Source organism: Triticum dicoccoides, chromosome 1B (assembly GCF_002162155.2).
Source record: "Triticum dicoccoides isolate Atlit2015 ecotype Zavitan chromosome 1B, WEW_v2.0, whole genome shotgun sequence".
Taxonomy (NCBI): Eukaryota; Viridiplantae; Streptophyta; class Magnoliopsida; order Poales; family Poaceae; genus Triticum; species Triticum dicoccoides.
The window spans coordinates 642,746,374-642,766,081 of NC_041381.1; positions in this window are offsets into that span (position 1 = coordinate 642,746,374).

Sequence of the window (19,708 nt, forward strand, 5' to 3'; positions counted from 1 at the left end):
GTCCCCTATGCTTTGGACGTAGGCTCTACAGTATGCTATGTTGTGTACTGCACCTGAAGTGTGCCTTGCCATGAGTCAGTCAAGGGGTACAAGAGTGATCCAAGAATGGATCACAGGACAACGGTCAAAGTTATCGTTAGTAAAAATAGTGAACTAAGGAGTTTTCTCGATTATGGAGGTGGTAAAAGACTTCATCATAAAGGGTTACATCGATGCAAACTTTGACACTAATCTGGATGACTCTGAGTAGTAAACCAGATTCATATAGTAGAGCAGTTATTTGGAATAGTTCCAAATAGCGCGTGGTAGCTGCATCTACAAGATGACATAGAGATTTGTAAAGCACACACGGATCTGAAGGGTTCAGACCCGTTGACTAATAACCTCTCTCACAAGCAAGATATGATCAAACCCCATGGGTGTTGGATTCATTACAATCACATAGTGATGTGAACTAGACTATTGACTTTATTGCAACCGGGAGACTGTTGGAAATATGCCCTAGAGGCAATAATAAAAATGGTTATTATTATATTTCCTTGTTTATGCTAATTGTCTATTGTTCATGCTATAATTGTATTAACTAGAAACCGTAATACATGTGTGAATACATAGACCACAACATGTCCCTAGTGAGCCTCTAGTTGACTAGCTCGTTGATCAATAGACGGTTATGGTTTCCTGACCATGGACATTGGATGTCATTGATAACGGGATCACATCATTAGGAGAATGATGTGATGGACAAGACCCAATCCTAAGCATAGCACAAGATCGCGTAGTTCGTTTGCTAGAGCTTTTCTAATGTCAAGTATCGTTTCCTTAGACCATGAGATTGTGCAACTCCCGGATACCGTAGGAATGCTTTGGGTGTATCAAACGTCACAACGTAACTGGGTGTCTACAAGGTGCACTACAGGTATCTCCGAAAGTGTCTGTTGGGTTGGCACGAATCAAGACTAGGATATGTCACTCCGTATGACGGAGAGGTATCTCTGGGCCCACTTGGTAATGCATCATCATAATGAGCTCAATGTGACTAAGGATTTAGTCACGGGATCATGCGTTACGGAACGAGTAAAGAGACTTGCCGGTAACGAGATTGAACGAGGTATTGGGATACCGACGATCGAATCTCGGGCAAGTAACATACCGATAGATAAAGGGAATTGTATACGGGATTGATTGAATCCCTAACATTGTGGTTCATCCGATGAGATCATCGTGGAACATGTGGGAGCCAATATGGGTATCCAGATCCCGCTATTGGTTATTGGCCGGTGAGGTGTCTTGGTCATGTCTGCATGGTTCCCGAACCCGTAGGGTCTACACACTTAAGGTTCGGTGACGCTAGAGTTGTAATGGGAATAGTATGTGGTTACCGAAGGTTGTTCGGAGTCCCGGATGAGATCCTGGATGTGACGACGAGCTATGGAATGGTTCGGAGGTGAAGATCAGTATATTGGACAAAGGGTATTGGAGTCCGGAATTGCTCCGGGGGTACCAGGTGATGACCAACATGTCCGAAAGGAGTTTCGGAGGCTCCGGCAAGTGTTGGGGGGGCCTTATGGGCCAAGGGGAGGGGGCACATCAGCCCCCTAAGGGGTTGAGCGCCCCTCCCACCCCATCTCACATAACCTGGAGAGGTGGGGGCGCCACCCATAGGGCAGCCGCCCCTCCCGGCTTGGGGGGCAAGTTTCCTAGGGGGTGGGGGCGCCCAAACCCATCTAGGGTTTTCCCTGGCCGCCGCCCCTCCTCTAGATCCATCTAGAGGGGCCGACCCCCTCTCCCCTTCCCCCTACATATAGTGAGGGGGTGGGAGGGCATCCACACCCTTCCCTTGGCGCAGCCCCTCCCTCCTCATACATCTCCTCCTCCTCCGTAGTGCTTGGCGGAGCCCTGCTGGAGAACCACGAGCTCCACCACCACCACGCCGTCGTGCTGTCGGAGTTCTCCCTCAACTTCTCCTCTCCCCTTGCTGGATCAAGAGGGAGGATACATCCCCGGGCTGTACGTGTGTTAAACGCGGAGGCGCCGTCCGTTCGGCACTAGATCGGATCTTCCGTGATTTGAATCACCGCGAGTACGACTCCATCAACCGCGTTCTTGTAACGCTTCCGCTTAGCAATCTTCAATGGTATGAAGATGCACTCCCTCTCTCTCTCTCGTTGCTAGTATCTCCTAGATTGATCTTGGTGACACATAGGAAAATTTTGAATTATTGTTACATTCCCCATCAGTGCCCCCCCACCATCGTTTACTCCTCCGATAGTATCATCATAGTGCTTAGGCGAAGCCCTGCTCAGATCACATCATCAACACCGTCATCACGCCGTCGTGCTAAGGAAACTCTCCCTCGACCCTCTGGTGGATCAAGAGTTCGAGGAACGTCATCGAGCTGAACGTGTGCTGAACACGGAGGTGCCGTACGTTCAGCACTTGGGTCGGTTGGATCATGAATACGTTCGACTACATCAACCATGTTAACTAACGCTTCTGCTTTCGGTCTACGAGGGTACGCAGACACACTCTCCCCATATCATTGTTGTGCATCTCCTAGATAGATCTTGCATGACCATAGGATTTTTTTTGAAATTTCATGCTACGTTCCCCAACAGTGGCATCCGAGCTAGGTCTATGCATAGATGATATGCACGAGTAGAACACAAAGAGTTGTGGGCGATAATTGTCATACTGCTTACCACCAACGTCTTACTTTGATTCGACAGTATTGTTGGATGAAGCGGCCCAGACCAACATTACATGACCGCGTTCATGAGACTGGTTCTACCGACGTGCTTTGCACACAGGTGGCTTTCGGGTGTCTGTTTCTCCAACTTTAGTTGAATCGAGTTTGACTATGGCCGATCCTTGTTGAAGGTTAAAACAGCACACTTGACGAAAAATCATTGTGGTTTTGATGCGTAGGTAAGAACGGTTCTTGCTAGAAGCCCGTAGAAGCCACGTAAAACTTGCAACAACAAAGTGGAGGACATATAACTTGTTTTTGTAGGGCTTGTTGTGATGTGATATGGTCAAGACATGATGTGGTATAAATTGTTGTATGAGATGATCATGTTTTGTAACGGAGTTATCGACAACTGGCAGGAGTCATATGGTTGTCACTTTATTGCATGAAATGCAATCGTCATGTAATTGCTTTACTTTGTCACTAAATGGTAGCGATAGTCGTAGAAGCAATAGTTGGCAAGATGACAACGATGCTACGATGGAGATCAAGGTGTCAAGCCGGGGACAATGGAGATCATAACGGTGCTTTGGAGATGGAGATCAAAGGCACAAGATGACGATGGCCATATCATGTCACATATTTTGATTGCATGTGATGTTTATCTTTTATGCATCTTATTTTGCTTATGGCGGTAGCATTATAAGATGATCCCTCACTAAATTTCAAGGTATAAGTGTTCTCCCTGAGTATGCACCCTTGCTATAGTTCGTCGTGCCGAGACACCACATGATGATCGGGTATGATAAGCTCTACGTTCACATACAACGGGTGCAAGCCAGTTCTGCACGTGCCGAATACTCGGGTTAAACTTGACAAGCCTAGCATATGCAGATATGGCCTCGGAACACTGAGACCGAAAGGTCGAATGGGAATCATATAGTAGATATGATCAACATAGAGATGTTCACCATTGAAAACTACTCCATCTCATGTGATGATCGGACATGGTTTAGTTGATATGGATCATGTGATCATTTAGATGACTAGAGGGATGTCTATCTAAGTGGGAGTTCTTTAGTAATATGATTAATTGAACTTTAATTTATCATGAACTTAGTCCTGATAGTTTTCTTGCATATCTATGTTGTTGTAGATCAATGGCCCGTGCTACCGTTCCCTTTAGTTTTAATGCGTTCCTAGAGAAAGCTAGTTGAAAGATGATGGTAGCAACTACACAGACTGGGTCCGTAACTTGAGGATTATCCTCATTGCTGCACAGAAGAATTATGTCCTTGAAGCGCCGCTAGGTGCAAGGCCTGCTATAGGAGCAGATGTTGATGTTATGAACGTCTGGCAAGCTTGATCTGATGACTACTCGATAGTTCAATGTGCCATGCTTTATGGCTTAGAATCGGGACTTCAAAGATGTTTTGGACATCATGGAGCATATGAGATGTTCCAAGAGTTGAACTTAATATTTCAAGCAAATGCCTGAGTTGAGAGATATGAAGTCTCCAACAAGTTAAATAGCTGCAAGATGGAGGAGAATAGTTCTGTCAGTGAACACATACTCAGAATGTCTGGGTACCATAACCACTTGACTCAGCTGGGAGTTAATCTTCCTGATGATAGTGTCATTGACAAAGTTCTTCAGTCACTGCCACCAAGCTATAAAGGCTTCGTGATGAACTATAATATGCAAGGGATGGTAAATATAATTCCCGAGCTCTTCGCAATGCTAAAGGTTGCGGAGGTATAAATCAAGAAGGAGCATCAAGTGTTGAGGGTTAACAAGACCACTAGTTTCAAGAAAAAGGGCAAAGGGAAGAAGTGGAACTTCAAGAAGAATAGAAAGCAAGTTGCTACTCCCGGGAAGAAGCCCAAGTCTGGACCTAAGCCTGAAACTGAGTGCTTCTACTGCAAAGGGACTGGTCACTGGAAGCGGAACTGCCCCAAGTATTTGGCGGATAAGAAGGATGGCAAAGTGAAAGGTATATTTGATATACATGTTATTGATGTGTACCTTACTAATGCTCGTAGTAGCGCCTGGGTATTTGATACTAGTTTTGTGGCTCATATTTGCAACTCGAAACATGGGCTACGGATTAAACAAAGATTGGCTAAGGACGAGGTGACGATGGGCGTCGGAAATGGTTCCAAGGTCAATGTGTTCGCCGTCGGCACGCTACCTCTACATCTACCTACGGGATTAGTTTTAGACCTGAATAATTGTTATTTGGTGCCAACGTTGAGCATGAACATTATATCTGGATCTTGTTTGATGCGAGATGGTTATTCATTTAAATCAGAGAATAATGGTTGTTCTGTTTATATGAGTAATATCTTTTATGGTCATGCACCATTGTTGAGTGGTCTATTTTTGTTGAATCTCGATCGTAGTGATACACATGTTCATAATATTGAAGCCAAAAGATGCAAAGTTAGTAATGATAGTGCAACTTATTTGTGGCACTGCCGTTTAGGTCATATTGGTGTAAAGCGCATGAAGAAACTCCATGTTGATGGGCTTTTGGAATCACTTGATGCTTGCGAACCATGCCTCATGGGCAAGATGACTAAGACTCCATTCTCCGGAACAATGGAATGAGCCACTGACTTATTGGAAATAATACATACCGATGTATGCGGTCCGATGAGTGTTGAGGCTCACGGCAGGTATCATTATTTTCTGACCTTCACAGATGATTTGAGCAAATATGGGTATATCTACTTAATGAAACATAAGTATGAAACATTTGAAAAGTTCAAAGAATTTCAGAGTGAAGTGGAAAATCATCTTAACAAGAAAATAAAGTTTCTACGATATGATCGCGGAGGCGAATATTTGAGTTACGAGTTTGGTCTTCATTTGTAACAATGTGGAATAGTTTCGCAACTCACGCCACCTGGAACACCACAGTGTAATGGTGTGTCCGTACGTCATAACCGTACTTTATTAGATATGGTGCGATCTATGATGTCTCTTACTGATTTACCGCTATCGTTTTTGGGGTTATGCATTAGAGACAGCTGCATTCACATTAAACATGGCATCATTTAAATCCGTTGAGACGACACCATATGAATTGTAGTTTGGCAAGAAACCTAAGCTGCCGTTTCTTAAAGTTTGGGGTTGTGATGCTTATGTCAAAAGGCTTCAACCCGATAAGCTCAAACCCAAATCAGAGAAAATGCATCTTCATAGGATACCCAAAGGAAACTATTGGGTACACCTTCTATCACAAATCTGAAGGCAAGATATTCGTTGCTAAGAATGGATCCTTTCTAGAGAAGGAGTTTCTCTCGAAAGAAATGAGTGGGAGGAAGGTAGAACTTGATGAGGTAATTGTACCTTCTCCCGAATTGGAAAGTAGTTTATCACAGAAATCAGTTCCAGTGTAGGTAAACCAATTAGTGAGGAAGCTAATGATGATCTTGAAACTTCAGATCAAGTTGCTACCGAACCTTGTAGGTAAACCAGAGTATGGTCCGCACAGGAGTGGTACGATAATCCTATTCTGGAAGTCATGTTACTAGACCATGATGAACCTACGAACTATGAGGAAGCGATGATGAGCCCAGATTCCGCGAAATGGCTTGAGGCCATGAAATCTGAGGTGGGATCCATGTATGAGAACAAAGTGTGGACTTTGGTGGACTTGCCCGATGATCGGCAAGCCATAGAAAATAAATGGATTTTCAAGAAGAAGACTGACGCTGACGCAATGTTACTGTCTACAAAGCTCGACTTGTCGCAATTTTTTTTGACAAGTTCAAGGTGTTGACTACAATGAGATTTTCTCAACTGTAGTGATGCTTAAGTCTGTCCGAATCATGTTAGAAATTGCCATATTTTATGAAATCTGGCACATGGATGTCAAAACTGCATTCCTTAATGGATTTATTAAAGAAGTGTTGTATATGATACAACCAGAGGGTTTTGTCAATCCTAAAGGTGCTAACAAAGTGTGCAAGCTCCAGCGATCCATCTATAGACTGGTGCAAGCATCTCTGAGTTGGAATAGACGCTTTGATGAGTTGATCAAAGCATATAGTTTTATATAGACTTGCGGTGAAGCCTGTATTTACAAGAAAGTGAGTGGGAGCACTACAGCCTTTCTGATAAGTATATGTGAATGACATATTGTTGATCGAAAATAATGTAGAATTTTCTGGAAAGCATAAAGGAGAGTTTGAAAGGAGTTTTTCAAAGAAATACCTCGGTGAAGCTGCTGACATATTGGTCATCAAGATCTATAAAGATAGACCAAGACGCTTGATAAAGATTTTTCAATGAGTAAATACCTTGACAAGATTTTGAAGTAGTTCAAAATGGAATAGTCAGTGAAGGAGTTTTTGCCTATGTTGCAAGGTGTAAAATTGAGTAAGACTCAAAGCACGACCACGACAGAAGGTATAAAGAGAATGAAAGTCATTCCCTATGCCTCAGTCATAGGTTCTATAAAGTATGCCATGCTATGTACTAGACCAGTTGTGTGCCTTGCTATGAGTTTGGGAAGGAGGTACGATTGTGATCCAGGAGTGGATCAGTGGATAGCGGTCAAAGTTATCCTTAGTTACCTAAGAGGACTAAGGAAGTATTTCTTGGTTATGGAGGTGATAAAGAGTTTGTCGTAAAGAGTTACGTCAATACAAGCAATTAGATCCATATGATTCTGAGTCTCAATCTGGATACATATTGAAAGTGGGAGCAATTAGCTAGAGTTGCTCCATGCAGGGCATTGTAGACATAGAAAATTTGCAAAATACATACGGCTCTGAATGTTGCAGACCCGATGACTAAACTTCTCTCATGAGAAAAACATGATAACACCTTAGTACTCTTTGGGTGTTAATCACATAGAGACGTGAACTAGATTATTGACTCTAGTAAACCCTTTGGGTGTTGGTCACATGGTGATGTGAACTATGAGTGTTAATCACATACAGATGTGAACTATTGATGTTAAATCGCATGGCGATGTGAACTAGATTATTGACTCTAGTGCAAGTGGGAGACTGAAGGAAATATGCCCTAGAGTCAAAAATAAAGTTGTTATTTATATTTCCTTATATCATGATAAATGTTTATTATTCATGCTAGAATTGTATTAACCGGAAACTTAGTACATGTGTGAATACATAGACAAAACAAAGTGTCCCTAATATCCCTCTACTTGACTAGGTCGTTAATCAAAGATGGTTAAGTTTCCTGAGCATAGACATGTGTTTTCATTTGATGAACGGGGTCACATCATTAGAGAATGATGTGATGGACAAGACCCATCCGTTAGCTTAGCATATTGATCGTTGAGTTTTATTGCTATTGCTTTCTTCATGACTTATACATGTTCCTCTGACTATGAGATTATGCAACTCCCGAATACCGTAGGAACATATTGTGTGCTATCAAACGTCACAACATAACTGGGTGGTCATAAAGATGCTCTACAGGTGTCTCCGAAGGTGTTTGTTGGGTTGGCATAGATCGAGAATAGGATTTGTCACTCCATGTATCGGAGAGGTATCTCTAGCCCTCTCAATAATGCTCATCAGAATAAGCCTTGCAAGCAATGTGACTAATGAGTTAGTTATAGGATGATGCATTACAAAACGAGTAAAGAGACTTGCCGGTAACGAGATTGAACTAGGTATGAAGATACCGACGATCAAATATCGGGCAAGTAACATACCGATGACAAAGGGAACAACATATGTTGTTGTGCGGTTTGACCGATAAAGATCTTTGTAGAATATGTACGAACCAATATGAGCATACAGGTTCCGATATTGGTTATTGATCGAAGATGTGTCTCGATCATGTGTACATAGTTCTCGAACCCGTAGGGTCCACACGCTTAACGTTTGATGACGATTTGTATTATGAGTTATGTGTTTCGATGACCGAAGTTTTTTCGGAGTCCCGGATGAGATCATGGACATGGAGAGGAGTCTCGAAATGGTCAAGAGGTAAAGATTGATATATTGGAAGGTTACATTCGGACACCAGAATAGTTTTGGGAAGTATCTAATAAGTTTTGGAGTACCAGGAGGTTACCGGAACCCCCGAGGGACTATTGGCCCTTCATGGGCCCTAGTGGAGAGAGGAGGCGGCGGCCAGGTGGAGGCGCGCCACCCAAGCCCAAACCAAATTGGACTAGGGGTGGGGGGCGCAACCCCCCTTTCCTTCTTCTCCTCGACCTCTTTCCCCTTCTCCCCTTCTCCGGCAAGGAAGGGGGAATCCTACTAGGACTGGGAGTCCTAGTAGGACTCCTCCCTTGGCGCGCCCCCCTAGGCCGGCCGCCCCCTCCTCTCCTCCTTTATATACGGGGGTAGGGTGGCACCCCAAGACACAACAGTTATTCTTAGCCATGTGCGGTGCCACCCTCCACCGTTTACTCCTCCGATAATATCATCGTAGTGCTTAGGCGAAGCCCTGCGCAAATCACATCACCAACACCGTCATCACGCCATCGTGCTGACGAAACTCTCCCTCGACCCTCGGCTAGATCAAGAGTTCGAGGGACGTCATCGAGCTGAACGTGTGCTGAACACGGAGGTGCTGTATGTTCGGTACTTGGATTGGTTGGATCGTGAAGACGTTCGACTACATCAACCGCGTTAACTAACGCTTCCGCTTTCGGTCGACGAGGGTACATGGACACACTCTCCCCCTCTCATTGTTATGCATCTCCTAGATAGATCTTGCGTGATCGTAGGAATTTTTTTGAAATTGCATGGTACGTTCCCCAACAATAGGAACCCCAAAATCCAACCGTTATGTGCACAGGTCGTGCACAAGCGGTACTACCGCTCCTAGGAGCGGTACTACCGCTAAAGGCCATGTAGTACAGAGAAATGGTAGTACCAGGAGGCAACCAGGCGGTAGTACTGCATGGAGCGGTACTACCGCGCCCTACTACCGCCCTAGTACCGCGAGAGGAGAAGAGATTACAACATCCCAAAACTAAGCGGTAGTGGCAGCGGCAGTGAACAAACGGCAGTACCACACGGGCAGTACTACCGTGCTACTGCCGCCCATTTACATATTCATCAAAACAAGCGGAAGATAGTGCGGCAACTCATGTGGAAGTACCGTACGAGCGGTATTACCGTGGAGAGGAGCGGTACTACCGCTTGGGAGCTGAAAACTGCCACAGAGAAACAGATGGATCCAATAAAACCTGAACTACCATAACTTCCGCAAAGGAGCTCCGAAATGAGCAACCTCAAGCTTGTTGGATAGATGACGACAAATACTATCCAACAACAATGTGAAACCTCTATGAATGAAGAACCGAAAAAAATCCAACATTGAAAACATCATAGAAGAAGCATATGAACTCCATTTTCGTTGAACTCGAGCTTGTCATGAATATGACCAAAGCTCTAAAACTCACAAAGAGAAACACCAAACAATAACCAAAAAAGATGATGGAAGGATGCAATGGTTGAGCTCTCTACGAATGATACAGTCGAGCTACTAACTTGAGAGCCCCCCTTGATAGTATGACAATCGATCCTATAACCCGATCTCCCAACTAACACCATGAGACCAGTAAAATAGAAAGCCTATCAAGGGCAAACCTTTGCCTCTCACATAGTGCACTTGAGCTAGATGATGATGATCTTGACCTCCTCAAGTTGTACCACCTTTCTTGATTGCGTTGGCTCGATGAATACTAGTTGATTGCTCTCCCATACTCCACTATGGGTGAGCCACTCTTCGGCACATGTTCGCAAGTCCATTGTCACCACAATGGACGGCAAGCTTCAAGCATGATCTCTTCGTGATGCTCCACTTGAACTTGCGCACCGCCACTTGATGTTATCCTCCATGGATTGTATGAGATCTTCCTCCTGACACAAGCCCATGGAAACATACCTAATCCTACATAGAACTTTCATGTAGACAATGGGTTAGTACACAAAGCGTAATGGACAATGCTTACCATACTATGGGATCACTTGATCCCTCTTGGTACATCTTCTATGATCTGTGTGTTGATCAACCTGATTCACTCTTTGACTTAGTCTTGATCACCTTATATCATGTCTTCTCTATGACCAATCTTTGGATAATTCCTTGAATACCACCTTGGTCAACACATAAACTTCTTGAAACCAACACATGGACCTCAAGAAATGCCTATGGACAAATCCTTTAAATATAACTCAAGACAACCATTAGTCCATAGAGATTGTCATCAATTACCAAAACCAAACATGGGGGCACCGCATGTTCTTTCAAGTAGCCGAACACGCAAAGTAAATGAACACAGGGAAGCAGCGAGAACACTTTCTTTATTAATGATCGATCTCTGTTACAATGATTGCTCCTCATCTATTTATATAGGGATATGTGGTCAAGGGATAAGTACCCACTTAACGCAAAGTGTGGAAACAGGAGGGCCTAGCCGTGGGCCTTGATACGTCTCCGTCGTCTCTATAATTTTTGATTGTTCCATGCCAATATTCTACAACTTTCATATACTTTTGGCAACTTTTTATATTATTTTTGGGACTAACATATTGATCCAGTGCCCAGTGCCAGTTCCTATTTGTTGCATGTTTTATGTTTTGCATAAACCCCATATCAAACGGAGTCCAAACGGGATAAAAATGGACGGAGATCATTTTTGGAATATGATTTTTGGGAAGAAAAACCAACGCGAGACGGTGCCCGAGGGGGCCACGAGGCAGGGGGCGCGCCCCTGACCCTCGTGGGCACCCCGTAAGGCGGTTGACATTCTTCTTTTGCCGCAAGAAAGCTAATTTTCGGAGAAAAATCTGAGCGAAGGTTTCAATCCAATCGAAGTTACGGATCTCTGGATATATAAGAAACGGTGAAAGGGCAGAATCCTGGAACGCAGAAACATAGATAAATAGAGAGATAGATCCAATCTCGAAGGGGCTCTCGCCCTCCCATGCCACGGATACCATGGACCAGAGGGGAAACCCTTCTCCCATCTAGGGAGAAGGTCAAGGAAGAAGAAGAAGGGGGGGCTCTCTCCCCCCCGCTTCCGGTGGCGCCGGAACGCCGCTGGGGCCATCATCATCACCGCGATCTACATCAACAACTTCACCGCCTTCATCACCAACTCTTCCCTCCTCTATGCAGCGGTGTAACCCCTCTTTTACCCATTGTAATCTCTACTTAAACATGGTGCTCAACGCTATATATTATTTCCCAATGATGTATGGCTATCCTATGATGTTTGAGTAGATTCGTCTTGTCCTATGGGTTAATTGATGATCGTGATTGGTTTGAGTTGCATGTATTATTATTGGTGATGTCCTATGGTGCTCTCCGTGTCGCACAAGCATGAGGGATTCCCGCTGTAGGGTATTGCAATATGTTCATGATTCGCTTATAGCGGGTTGCTTGAGTGACAGAAGCATAAACCCGAGTAAGGGGGTTGTGGCGTATGGGATAAAGGGGACTTGATGCTTTAATGCTATGGTTGGGTTTTACCTTAATGATCTTTAGTAGTTGCGGATGCTTGCTAGAGTTCCAATCATAAGTGCATATGATCCAAAAAGAGAAAGTATGTTAGCTTATGCCTCTCCCTCAAATAAAATTGCAATAGTGATTACCGGTCTAGTTATCGATTGCCTAGGGACAAATAACTTGCTCATGACAAAAAGCTCTCTACTAAAACTAACTTAGTTGTGTCTTCATGTAAACAACCCCTACTTTTTATTTAAGTGTTTTTTATTATCTTGCAAACCTATCCTATCACGCCTGCAAAGTACTTCTAGTTTCATACTTGTTCTAGGTAAAGCGAACGTCAAGCGTGCATATAGTTGTATCGGTGGTCAATAGAACTTGAGGGAATATTTGTTCTACCTTTAGCTCCTCATTGGGTTCAACACTCTTACTTATCGAAAGAGGCTACAATTGATCCCCGATACTTGTGGGTTATGAAGATCTTTTTCTGGCGCCGTTGCCGGAGAGTCATAGCGTGGGGTGAATATTCTCGTGTGTGCTTGTTTGCTTTATCACTAAGTAATTTTTATTTGTTGTTCTAAGTTGTTCTCTATCTTTAGTTATGTATATGGAACACGAAATACCAAAAAAAATAGGTGTACTTGCTACCCATGGAGATGGGGAACCTCCTAAAACCCTCGATGCTCATTATGTGAAAGAAATTATGTACTACTTTGATAATCGTGAGAAAACCCCATTCAGTTATGTTATGGCAGACACGTTGGATCAACGTGAATACTTTAGGGATTATCACTTGACACAAAAAGGGAAACTATTATGGGATCAAATTCATATGTTGCATTGGTATGCTCGGGAACTATGCTTGAGATATGATTATACTTGTTGCTCCAGGATGAAAGCTCCACACCTTTCCTTTTCATGCAAATTTAATGATAATAAAACCTTGGCTTGTTATGCTAATGGTATATATGATTACTATGATGTGGAAAAAATAGAAGAATTCGTTGCTTTTATGGGTGCTTATGAGATTGAATCTTTGTTTAAAACGTGTGAAAATCTTGATGATGCTATTTATAGACCTGAAAATTTTGCTATACTTAAATATTGTTATGAGAATTATGAATTCAATTCCGATGTTGATGCATTTATTGAGGAAGTCTCCGCTTTCCAAGAAGAGACTAATATTTTGTAGGAGTCTATGGAAGAAGAAATTATTGAAACTGTGAGCTCATTGGATGAAAAAGATGATGAGGAGAGCGAAGAACAAAAGGAGGAAGAGCGGATTAGCTACCCGTGCCCACCTTCTAATGAGAGTAACTCTTCAACTCATACATTGTTTAATTCCCCCTCGTGCTTACTGAAGGATGAGTGCTATGATGATTGTTATGATCCCGTTGATTCTCTTGAAATATCCCTTTTTGATGATGTTTGCTATGCTCATGGCCAAGATGCCAATATGAATTATGCTTATGGAGATGAACTTGTTATAGTTCCTTATGTTAAACATGAAATTGTTGCTATTGCACCCAAGCATGATAGTCCTATTATCTTTTTGAATTCTCCCTACTACACTATATCGGAGAAGTTTGCCCTTATTAAGGATTATATTGATGGGTTACGTTTTAGTACTACACATGATGATTTTGATAGATATAATATGCATGTGCTTGCTGCCCCTACTTGCAATTATTATGAGAGAGGAACTATATCTCCACCTCTCTATGTTTCCAACATGATAAAATTGCAAGAAACTGCTTATACTATGCATTGGCCTTTACTTGGTGTGCATGAATTGTTCTTTTATGACATGACGATGCATAGCAAGAGAGTTAGACTAGGTTATTGCATGATATATGTTACTTTGTGCTCACTAGTAAATCACAAATCATTGTTAATTAAAATTGGGTTTGATATACCTTGGGATCCGGGTGGATTCATTACTTGAGCACTATATGCCTAGCTTAATGGCTTTAAAGAAAGTGCTGCCAGGGAGACAACCCGGAAGTTTTAGAGAGTCATTTATTTCTGTTGTGTGCTTTCATATAGTTTAAAAACAAAAAATAAATAAAGAGGGGAACCCAAAACTTTTCAAAAAGGAAAGTGAAAGTGAGAAAGACAAGCATTGTTGAAGTGGGGGAGCTCCTTGAACTTTGTTCATGCTCACGGAAACTTTGTCAATCTTAATTACAGAAACTTTTCATCGAAAATAATTATCCCCTTGTACAATTCCATTGTATTATAAAAATAATATGCTAAGGTTTTCCTTTAGGATGTTTATAATGCTTGTTGGTTTGTACGGTGCAGGACAGAAACTTTGGTTGTAGTGCGCAATTTTACATCTTTTTACTGGAACATCAAACGGTTCTGAATCTTTTTGCACTATCTTGCTGTAAAAATTATTTATTTTTCCTAATTTTTGTAGAAGTTTTGGGGTACCAGAAGTATGGTGAATGTTCAAATTGCTACAGACTGTTCTATTTTTGACAGATTTTGTTTTTCATGCATAGTTTGCTTGTTTTGATGAAACTATCAATTTCTATCAGTGGATTAAGCCATGTAAAAGTTATATTACAGTAGACACAATGAAAAAACAAAATATGAATTGGTTTGTAACAGTACTTATAATAGTGATTTGCTTTATTATACTAACAGATCTTACTGAGTTTTTTGTTGAAGTTTTGTGTGGATGAAGTGTTTGATCGAGGAAGTCTCGGTATGAGGAAAAGGAAGAGAGGCAAGACCTCAATCTTGGGGATGCCCAAGGCACCCCAAGTAAATATTCAAGGAGACTCAAGCGTCTAAGCTTGGGGATGCCCCGGAATGCATGCCCTCTTTCTTCAACAAGTATTAGTATGTTTTTGGATTCGTTTCGTTCATGCGATATGTGCAAATCTTGGAGCATCTTTTGCCTTTAGTATTCACTTTTGTTTTATGCACCATGCTGGTATGAGATAGTCCTTGGTTGATTTATAGAATGCTCATTGCACTTCACTTAAATCGTTTGAGTATGGTTTTGATAGAATGCTTCATGTGCTTCACTTATATCATTTGAAGTTTGGATTGCCTGTTTCTCTTCACATAGAAAATTGCCATTTGTAGAATGCTCTTTTGCTTCACTTATATTTGTTAGAGTATGGTCATATCTTTTGTAGAAAGAATTAAACTCTCTTGCTTCACTTAGATCTATTTAGAGAGATGACAGGAATTGGTCATTCACATGGTTAGTCATAAAATCCTACATAAACTTGTAGATCGCTGGATATGATATGTTTGATTCCTTGCAATAGTTTTGCGATATAAAGATGGTGATATTAGAGTCATGCTAGTGGTTAGTTGTGGATTGTAGAAATACTTGTGTTGAAGTTTGTGATTCCCGTAGCATGCACGTATGGTGAACCGTTATGTAACGAAGTTGGAGCATGAGGTATTTATTGATTGTCTTCCTTATGAGTGGCGGTCGGGGACAAGCGATGGTCTTTTCCTACCAATCTATCCCCCTAGGAGCATGCGCGTAGTACTTTGTTTCGATGGCTAATAATTTTTTGCAATAAGTATGTGAGTTCTTTATGACTAATGTTGAGTCCATGGGTTATACGCACTCTCACCCTTCCATTATTGCTAGCCTCTTCGGTACCGTGCACTGCCCTTTCTCACCTCGAGAGTTGGCGCAAACTTCGCTGGTGCATCCAAACCCCATGATATGATACGCTCTATCACACATAAGCCTCCTTATATCTTCCTCAAAACAGCCACCATACCTACCTATCATGGCATTTCCATAGCCATTCCGAGATATATTGTCATGCAACCACCATCATCATCATATACATGACTTGAGCATTCATTGTCATATTGCCTTGCATGATCATAAGATAGCTAGCATGATGTTTTCATGGCTTGTCCGTTTTTTGATATCTTTGGTATGCTAGATCATTGCACATCCCGGTATACCGCTAGAGGCATTCATATAGAGTCATATCTTTGTTCTAGTATCGTGTTGTAATATCGAGTTGCAAGTAAATAAAGTGTGATGATCATCATTATAGAGCATTGCCCCATAAAAAAAGAGGCCAAAGAAGCCTAAATAAAAAAAGGGGGCCAAAGAAGCCCGCCCAAAAAAAAGAAGAGAAAAGGGGCAATGTTACTATCCTTTTACCACACTTGTGCTTCAAAGTAGCACCATGTTCTTCATATAGAGAGTCTCCTATATTGTCACTTTCATATACTAGTGGAAATTTTCATTATAGAACTTGGCTTGTATATTCCAACGATGGGCTTCCTCAAATTCCCTAGGTCTTATGAGCAAGCAAGTTGGATGCACACCCACTTAGTTTTAGTTTGATCTTTCATACACTTATAGCTCTTAGTGCATCCATTGCATGGCAATCCCTAATCCTCGCATTGACATCAATTGATGGGCATCTCCATAGCCCACTGATTAGCCGCGTCGATGTGAGAATTTCTCCCTTTTTGTCTTCTCCACACAACCTCCACCATCATACTCTATTCCACCTATAGTGCTATATCCATGGCCCACGCTCATGTATTGCGTGAAAGTTGAAAAGGTTTGAGAATGTCAAAAGTATGAAACAATTGCTTGGTTTGTCATCGGGGTTGTGCATGATTTGAATATTTTGTGTGATGAAGATGGAGCATAGCCAGACTATATGATTTTGTAGGGATAACTTTCTTTGGCCATGTTGTTTTGAAAAGACATGATTGCTTTATTAGTACGCTCGAAGTATTATTGTTCTTATGTCAAATGATAGACTATTGCTTTGAATCACTTGTGTCTTAATATTCATGCCATGATTAGATATATGATCAAGATTATGCTAGGTAGCATTCCACATCAAAAATTATCTTTTTTTATCATTTACCTACTCGAGGACGAGCAGGAATTAAGCTTGGGGATGTTGATACGTCTCCGTCGTATCTATAATTTTTGATTGTTCCATGCCAATATTCTACAACTTTCATATACTTTTGGCAACTTTTTATATTATTTTTGGGACTAACATATTAATCCAGTGCCCAGTGCCCGTTCCTGTTTGTTGCACGTTTCATGTTTCACAGAAACCCCATATCAAACGGAGTCCAAACGGGATAAAAACAGATGGAGATCTTTTTTGGAATATTTATAATTTTTGGGAAGAAAAACCAACACGAGACGGTGCCCGAGGGGGCCACGAGGCAGGGGGGCAGGCGCGCCCCTGACCCTCGTGGGCACCCTGCCGGGCGGTTGATGTTCTTCTTTTGCCGCAAGAAAGCTAATTTTTGGAGAAAAATCTGGGCGAAGGTTTCGATCCAATCGGAGTTACGGCTCTCCGGATATATAAGAAACGGTGAAAGGGCAAAATCCCGGAATGCAGAAACAGAGAGAGACAGAGGGACAGATCCAATCTCGGAGGGGCTCTCGCCCCTCCCACGCCACTGAGACCATGGACCAGAGGGGAAACCCTTCTCCCATCTAGGGAGAAGGTCAAGTAAGAAGAAGAAGAAGGGAGGCTCTCTCCCCCTCGCTTCTGATGGCGCCGGAACGCTGCCGGGGCCATCATCATCACCGCGATCTACACCAACAACTTCACCGCCTTCATCACCAACTCTTCCCTCCTCTATGCAGCGGTGTAACCCCTCTTTTACCCGCTGTAATCTCTACTTAAACATGGTGCTCAACGCTATATATTATTTCCCAATGATGTATGGCTATCCTATGATGTTTGAGTAGATCCGTTTTGTCCTATGGGTTAATTGATGATCGTGATTGGTTTGAGTTGCATATTTTATTATTGGTGATGTCCTATGGTGCTCTCCGTGTCGCACAAGCGTGAGGGATTCTCGCTGTAGGGTGTTGCAATATGTTCATGATTCGCTTATAGTGGGTTGCTTGAGTGACAGAAGCATAAACCCGAGTAAGGGGGTTGTGGCGTATGGGATAAAGGGGACTTGATGCTTTAATGCTATGGTTGGGTTTTACCTTAATGATCTTTAGTAGTTGCGGATGCTTGCTAGAGTTCCAATCATAAGTGCATATGATCCAAAAAAAGAAAGTATGTTAGCTTATGCCTCTCCCTCAAATAAAATTACAATAGTGATTACATGTCTAGTTATCGATTGCCTAGGGACAAATAATTAACTTTCTCGTGACAAAAAGCTCTCTACTAAAACTCACTTAGTTGTGTCTTCATCTAAACATCTCCTACTTTTTATTTACATGCTTTTTATTATCTTGCAAACCTATCCTATCACGCCTGCAAAGTACTTCTAGTTTCATACTTGTTCTAGGTAAAGCGAACCTCAAGCATGCGTAGAGTTGTATTGGTGATCGATAAAACTTGAGGGAATATTTGTTCTACCTTTATCTCCTCGTAACGTTCGACACTCTTACTTATCGAAAGAGGATACAATTGACCCCTTGTACTTGCGGGTTATCACGCCTCGCACGCCTCCGCTGGCTACCACAATGTGGGCCCGGTTTCCCAATAGAATGAACCTCCCCGCAAGCGCCGATTAGGAGACGCAGTGCTCGCTACAGCGCGAGGTGGGCCGGCCCACGAAGGGGCACCGCGCAAAAATGCTAACAAAAGATCAAAAACTATCCAGAGAATTGCACAACCGCACAAAGTCGCACTAACGACCCGCGGTTTATTAAGGGGTTCAGCTAACCACAAGGATGGGTGACTGCAAGTGACTAAAGGCAGTACTAAAGCTTTAACCACTATAGCTGCTCTTACATGATTCTCTTTTAAAAAATTGAAACGTCACAGATTTCAGAAAAAGCTGATGAACATGCAAAAAAAACTTTGCCCTATTAAAGAAAAGTTCAATGGTTTTGAAAAAAGTGAACAATTTCAAAAGAGTTTGCAAAACTGAAAAAAAATTCATAAACTTCCAAAGAAAATTCATTGAATTTGAAAAAAAGTTCATTGAATTTGAAAAAAAGTTAATTGGATTTTAAAAAGGTTCGTTGATTTGGAGAAAAGATCATGAAATTTGAAGAAACTTCATCAAATCTGAAAAAATGTTCACTGAATCGGAAAAAGTTCAGTAAATTTGAAAAACAAATCACCGACTTTTAGAAATCATTCCTTACAAATAAAAAAGTTCATTGATTTTGAAAAACGTTCACACAAAAACATTCATTGCATTTGGAAAAAAGTTCGTCGCATTTGCAAAATTTTTATTTTTTTTATCAATTTTGGAAAAAGTATGTTGATTTTGGAAAATAGTTAATCGATTTGTTGAAAATTTTATTGAATGTGCAAATAAAAATAGACAGAGAGACACGAAAAAACACACAAAGGAAAAATAAAAAAGAAAAAGAAAAACAGCAACAGAAAAACGGAAGGAAACCGTGTAAAATAAAATCCACGGAATCCGGCCAAGAAAACCAGGTGAAAAAAAAACCAAACTGGGACTCGCGCGTGCTAAGGGAAAGATGAAAAGGAGAAAAAAGAAGAAAAATTGCACTCCACTGGTGTCTCCTTTTGGTGCGCAGGTCGCCAGCCAGCGACCTGGCGTGTACACCCCCTCACGCGCTGGATATTCGTATGGACGGCCCATTT